Genomic DNA, 6,446 nt, shown 5'->3' with positions numbered 1-6,446 from the left:
TTTTGTCATGATCTTTCACGTAGAAAAGGAATCAATAAGTCTCACAAACGCAACCAATTTGCAAATCATAGTTTGTGGGGAATCATGGGCCACACATCTTGAACCACCTATATTTTTATGTTTTTATACACATTCAGAACTTAAAATACGTTTCACCTATCTGTAAAGTTTTCTTATGCCAAATGAAGAGTTATGAAAAATATTTTGTCCATCCTATATAAGAAATTTTGCCAAAACGTTCACGAGCCAGATTTTGGAATCTATGCGATCATACACAGCTCTCTTTTTTTTATTTCATCATCTGAAATTGCTTTTAAATAACGAAATGAATTATGAAATCAGAGTTTTGGGTCAACTCATAAACTTTGCATGTTATTTGGTCAATTTGGATTTGGTGGCCCACGATTCCCCACCATTTTTCAGAATCCAAAAAATTTTGATTTTTTTAAAACAGTTAGAATTTGGAGAAAATAACTAATTAAAAATTAAAAAAAAATACCTTACAATTCCTTGAAAATGTAGAAAACCATACCAATTTTTATTTTCATTTTATCTTTTATAATAAAGAAGTTATGGAACAACGAAAAAAAGTGGCCCATGATTCCCCACTCTCCCATACAAAAAAGATTAACGAGTTATACATGTTAGGATTTCGGTAAAAAAAAGTAACCGAACTCGGTAATTTTCGTTTACCGTGAATATTGATATGATGCTGCTCCAATTTTCGAAGTTCTGACCAAAATCAACTGAATTTGAAATTCAATCATAGCGTAGTGATTAGCGTTCAAGTTTTCTAAGCCAACGGTATCCGGCTAATTCTTTGTGGGAGAGGTGTATTTTTACCACCTTACTACATATTTAAGTGTGATTAAAAACATTCCACTGAAACTCAGACTGTAAAAGTCTAGATAATTTGTGTTTTAATGGCAATTCAATCTGTAAATGGGAGTTGGCCATGAATGTTGGACATCTGACGTAATTTTTTCGTGCTTCGTGAAAATTTACCAAAGTAATACTTTAAAAAGCCAAAAAATCGTGAAATTGTGCATAAACATTGCAAAGGATAACGTTGATGTAATGTGTAATGATGGGTGAAGTTTGGAAAGTAGCTTCCTGGAAAATATTTATTGCGATTCAAAAAATAATGATTAAAAGGAAAGAAAAATGGCTATCGGTGTGATTTGATTTGTGCTTACAAAGTGCCAAATTTATCGTTTGATTTTCAAGCGTATTTTCCGATATAAAAATGTGCTCAGTGGTCGACTGCTGGTGAAGTCAGGAATAATTGTTTTAAAAGACATCTGAAGAATTTGGAAAACAGCAATGCAGTGGCGCAGCCCAATTTCTAGGCCACAGCAAGAGAAAAAGGGAAAATTTCGCGATGGGCGAAAAAATGCAGTTCTTTTTAAAATTGCTGCAATGTGCATTGCTTGTCGGCGACAGAATTTTGAAAAATATTTGGTTGCAAACCGTTTCAGTTGGCTCCAATCAGGAAGAATAGGGAGACAGTTCCGGCCTAAACTTTCTATACCATTTAATGGATACCAAATCCATCGTTTCTTTTTGAAAATTTAATGCTTTTACTCATTTTTTCAGTCCTATTTGCCAAGTAGGATTTCCCATATAACAGCCCATATACAGCCCATGGGTCGTATGAGTTCTGGCACCTAAAAAGTTTAGTTTGCTGTATCAGATCATCCCCATTATGATTACATTGATTTGTCGCATTGTGCATTATTGTACTACACTTATTTTTAAAACTAACACTTGAAACGAATATTGAATCCAGATACTCGTTTTGGCTTTTTGTGTTTGTTTTGATGATTAAGTTGAATACTTCGTGTATCATCCAATGCAAGTTGTGTGTAGTCACCCAATGCTAAGCTATGCTATGCTATGCTACGCTACTGGCAATTCAAGCTGTAATTATTGTTATCTAGGTATCCAGAAAAGCCTTGTATAACTTTCTGGCAACCATGTTTCCGTACCTTTTCCGGAGAGCTTCAACTTTTCCTACGGCCGGCGCGCGGTAGGGGGAAGTGTTCCTATATGCGCATATTGGGTAATATGCGCATACAGCCGATTGACAATATGGCTGGAGATTCATCATATCTAATCAGTGCAGTTTGAGGGTAATACGCTTTTAACACATGGCATAAAAAAATTAAATTATTATATAAAGTCGAAAAAATTTAAAAATTCAAACAAGATTTTTGTCAGTTTTTTTATAATATATTGAACTTTAATTATTGTGCATACAGATTCTGTGAACAAAAATTTTAGTGGTTTTTATTTCTTATTCATCTGGAAATCGGAAATTCAACAAATCGAAGCTTTTGGCAAAGTTGTAAATGATAAGATATTGGAATAAGAGACAGGTTCTGAATGCCCATATCAAGGTAGGTTAAATGCCTATATCAAGAAAAATAGATTAGTCTTATAATTTTTTTACTTTCTATCATTTAAACATGAAATCTACGCTCAAATCACGATCTTACAGCGAAAAAAGAAGAACTTCCTACTGATCCGATAAAAATACAATATGAACAAAATATTACCCTGAAATATGACCATATGGCATACTTAACTATGTTTCATGCAAAAGAACTAGTGATGTAAAAAATTTCACCAAAATTTCGGCCTTGACGTATGCTTAACATCCGTTTCTACCATTTTCAATTAAATAATATCAAAATATTGCAAGTGGTAATGAAATATAGCTAAAAACATAAATATGCGCATTTAGCCCGCCAGTTTCGGAAATCGGCTATTTTGACTTCTTTTATTATAAAATTATTTTCACAAAAACTGTAAGAGATTTTAACAGAAAAATTTCACTAACGTTTATAAAACAGATGTCCGCTCATGTGCATATAGTTTTCATACTCCTATCTTTTCTAGTATAGGAGAAAATGAGTGCTTTCCTTAATATGCGCATATAGCCTTCCTCTCCCCTACATCAAACGATCTAGAACCGCGAGATCAAATTTTCCCGGCTTACTCGCACCCTATCTGATCCAATGAATGCTATCCCTCGCTCCCCAAACGGAAACTCGACTGAGCTGAGTGTCGCTCGAGAGAGCTCCCTTTTTTTCCCCGTCGCACATATCATATCCGTGGTTCATTCTGGGAACGCTCAGCCATAGAATGTGGTAGGTTCTAAATATGGCTCACGTTTATGGTGCTCTTCGCGGTGTGGAGCTCCTGGGCCGCATCCAAAAAGAGACCCACTAGGTTAGCAGGAACAGCCGCCGACGACGGAAGTGACAAAGACGACGACCACGACGACGCCGTCGACGCCGCCGCCGCCGCCAACGAACGACGGTGATATCAAATCAGTCAGCCAGCCAGTAGTCAAGCTAGTCCAGGCAGCCAGTCAGTAAAGAAAAATACGTTCTCCGGACCAGCGAGATAACGTATGTTCTTCTGCGTGTGGCTCTAGAGAGGGCCTTTCGGAATCGGAACCGACGAGTGTCGCGAAGACGGATTCACAAATTTCGAGTCACGCGTGCCGCGGAATATTTTCCCATAGCGAAACTGTGCGTCTATAATAGGTTTCAAATTTGGAAGTCGAAGCCCATCATCAGCCGTTCGTCGTTCGGTTGAGAGTTTTGTGAAAACGTGCTAAAGTGTGTTGTGGATTGTTGTCATTATCATTGTTATTGGAATGGATTGGATTAGATTTGGCTGATCAGGTGTAGTCGTAACTGTGCGTCCGTTGAAGTGATTGGTGTCACCGGCTAGCTCTGCCTGGATCTGATTGTCGAAAAATCAAACGGCGGATAAGGAGCACGTGACGTTGCCGCGGAGGCCAGTTTCGGGGTGAAGTGGCGCAAAGAAGAGGTGATAAACGGACAGGGTGCAGTGTGCGGCTATTCGGTGATAGTCGAGTGCTTGTTTTGGTGAACCCACCCAGCCATGTGATTTGTGGTGGCTACAGCGGAATCGCCTCTGGTTTCTGGTCGTGAAATTTCGAAGAAGAACCTACACCAAAAACCGTCCGTCGTCCGCGAGGACGTCTACTGCCATTGCTCTGGGGTAGGTTAGTGACACGCCGGAAGGAGCGGAGCTGGACGAGACGTACATGATCATAATACGAAGTGCGTTGAGGGAAAAATAGTAACGGTAGCTATCAGTGGACGATGTGATTATTTTCCCAAGGAGACTTCCATATTGATTAGAAGACGAAGAAAAATTGAGTTTGAAAATACGTTCGGATGAATCGATGATAGTGAATAACCATTCATACATTTGAAAGCTGACTTCAAGGAGTACTGCTGAAAACCATTGTAAGGAACATAATATTTATACTTGAAATTTGTATAAGCGCACACACATTTTTGAAGTTTTATTTCATCTCTATATATCATCAAATGGATCTGGAAATCTGGAATCAAATTTCATCACAGAACGCTGTGAAAAATTACCTATATTAAGGTTGCCAGATTGTCCAGTTTTATCCGGGTTTGCCCGGATATTTAATACTAAATTTAAGAACAGTCCGGTCCGACCCGGTCGACAAATTCTTGATTTTTGTTAAGGAATTTCTGAATTTTGACAAAATTTGCCCGGATATTGCCCGGATTCGTGGTTGTCAATTGGAAATCGAATGCCCGGATTTGGCCAGGTTTTTTTTATATAAAAGTTGCCCGAATACGTGCTGAAAAAATTCTGGCAAACTTAACCTATATACTTGACCGATTCTTTTCAGAATTTCTTCTTTTTTTCTAACACCAACATGGCCAAAACTTGTATGCATCCTGGAAAGTGAAAAATAAACAGGAACAGTAACAAAAGAAACAGGAACAAGAGAATAATGAATGTCAAACGCTTCATTTGTAAAAAAATATAAAAAATGGATTTATCTCACCCTTAACTTCCAAAGTTTGACGCTTTTTCAAACAGGCAATCCAATTTGCAGGTGACAGGGATTTGTATGTTCCTTTTCTCTTGCAGCTATTTTGTTTACCACAATCGTCACTCCTACCTGTCGTGTCCTCTGCCTAGCATTTCTCTACCGTGTTCTTAAATTTTCGCCGGAGTCAGAAAAAGGGACACGTTAATCCTGCAAACACATATTTCGAAAAAGAAGTTCAAAAACCAATAAAATTTATTGTTTTTTTCACAAAAAAAAAAACAAATGTGAATTTCTTGACGTCGAAAAAAAACGTCCGTTCTCGAGCAGGGCTTGCTGCGATCACCTTGGCCGATTCTTTTCAAACTTTCAGATAAAAAACTATTGACCATCTCTGGGTATATTTACTTCATTTAAGTTCAATACCATATTCGTATAACCATACATTAGTTTACGACCGTTTAAATCACAGCTGGTTTTATCATTCGGGATTCTCGTTGATGTTGTTCGGTGATGTTTAGAAGAAAAGATTCGTTTTTTCACGTTTCGGTTTACTGTTTATTTCAACGATCTTCAGAAACAATTTTGTGACATAAAATGAGGAGAAGAAACATAATGTAATAAAGAAAAAACATAAAAACACTCACAAGAAAGCTATTTTCCGCCTACTAAGGTCATCGCTAAAATTGTAAATGGATTCAAGTATATTGCTGCTGCTGCTGGTTGTCGTCGGGACGTCGATTTTTCGAAGTTTTTGGATTTATTTGGAAATTCCATGTGTGTGTGGAAATTCCACAAATACCTTTTGCCGAGAGAAAAAAAACGGATTTTGAGTCTATCAACGAGTTTAGGCGATGACGTACGCATATAAGCTTAGGAAAATTTCAATTTAAATTTTTACAAATAATGGCTACGACACATTGACCTCTTCGAGATTCTCACTAAGAACCTGCTTCATAGCAAAGTTTGGCTAATAGGTCTTAGTTCCAGAGCGTTGGAACAATTTATGTCTTTGATGACAAAAATGACTTCTTTGGCTTCTCATCACTTCAGGACACCCTTTGAATAGGGTAACGAATGAAAGAAGGTCGAAATGGTGCAGAAATCCGCCCAACAGCTTACTTACTTACTGACAGGACTTATAACTGACCAAAGATTGCAAATCCAGTTATTTTATAGGGGATTCCTATTATTATATACATTCATCCTAATGGGTGTGTCACATCAAATTGCATCACGGAAAAAACGCTGTGGAAATTCGCCCAGTAGACCGATCCTTTTAAAAATTTTAGACAGTTAAATAAAAACTATTAAACAACTTTTGGCATATTCTTTTTATCCATACTTCGAGCCCAAGCCCGAATGCTCGCACCTTCCTCTTTACCCCGTCCATAAGGTCCCGTACAACGTCAGGTTGTAGTTTTTTTTTAACAGAAATCCATTTTCTCTTGAAGTCTGCCTCCGATTTGACAACTTTTGGGTTCTTCCGTAGGGCCTGCTTCATAATCGCCCAATATTGCTCAATTGGGCGAAGCTCCGGCGTGTTGGGCGGGTTTATTTCCTTTGGCACGAAGGTGACCCCGTTGGCTTC

The 6,446-nt window shown here is 37.9% G+C and overlaps 1 protein-coding gene across 1 annotated transcript in view; it reads left to right on the top strand.

Annotated features, from left to right (window-relative positions):
- The first annotated feature begins 3,279 nt into the window (after window positions 1–3,279).
- Window positions 3,280–6,446, top strand: part of LOC129745480 (5-hydroxytryptamine receptor 1-like) — a 244,886-nt gene continuing 241,719 nt past the window's right edge. The window contains exon 1 of the mRNA XM_055738590.1: window positions 3,280–4,289. The gene's annotated coding sequence lies outside the window, so the exon portion shown is untranslated. The remainder of the gene's footprint in view (window positions 4,290–6,446) is intronic.

This window comes from Uranotaenia lowii, chromosome 1, assembly GCF_029784155.1.
Source record: "Uranotaenia lowii strain MFRU-FL chromosome 1, ASM2978415v1, whole genome shotgun sequence".
Lineage (NCBI taxonomy): Eukaryota > Metazoa > Arthropoda > Insecta > Diptera > Culicidae > Uranotaenia > Uranotaenia lowii.
This window is presented reverse-complemented; position numbering and strand designations above follow the sequence as displayed.